The sequence below is a fragment of the Sinocyclocheilus grahami genome, unplaced genomic scaffold (genome assembly GCF_001515645.1).
Source record: "Sinocyclocheilus grahami isolate Dianchi unplaced genomic scaffold, SAMN03320097.WGS_v1.1 scaffold5581.1, whole genome shotgun sequence".
NCBI lineage: Eukaryota > Metazoa > Chordata > Actinopteri > Cypriniformes > Cyprinidae > Sinocyclocheilus > Sinocyclocheilus grahami.
The window spans coordinates 4,494-4,979 of NW_015510231.1; the positions used below are offsets into that span (position 1 = coordinate 4,494).

The 486-nt window shown below is 47.7% G+C and overlaps 1 non-coding gene across 1 annotated transcript; it reads left to right on the forward strand.

Annotated features, from left to right (window-relative positions):
- The first annotated feature begins 408 nt into the window (after positions 1–408).
- trnai-aau (transfer RNA isoleucine (anticodon AAU)) lies at positions 409–480 on the forward strand. Its single transcript has one exon. It is a non-coding gene; the product is annotated as a tRNA-Ile (tRNA).
- The last annotated feature ends 6 nt before the right edge of the window (positions 481–486 follow it).

The window sequence follows — 486 nt, forward strand, 5'->3', positions numbered from 1 at the left end:
CAACATTCAAAGTCTGGTTTTGAAATGCAGAGGCCACTCGGTCTGATCATAGAAATCGTTCATCCAGAAGACTCTGTCTGTCGATTTTAAAAGCATCCTGAATGAGAAGGAGAAGTAAAAGGGCAAGTTAGCTATTGTCTAAGAGCTCCAGTGGCCCAATGGATAAGGCACTGGCCTCCTAAGCCAGGGACTGTGGGTTTGAGTAACATCTGGTTTGATGTACTGCAGAGTGGTGCAGCGGAAGCTTGCTTGGCCCATAACCCAGAGGTTGAAGGATAGAAACCATCCTCTGCTAAGACTTTTTAACTTCTAGAAAAATGCCAGAGCCCCCCAACAAGGGCGACATCAACAGCCTGATCTTAAACTGCCAGGGATTGTGGGTTTGAGTACCATTTTGGGGTGGTGCATAGCAGAGTGGCGCAGTGGAAGAGTGCTGGGCCAATAACCCAGAGGTCGATGGATCGAAATCATCCTCTGCTAAGCTTT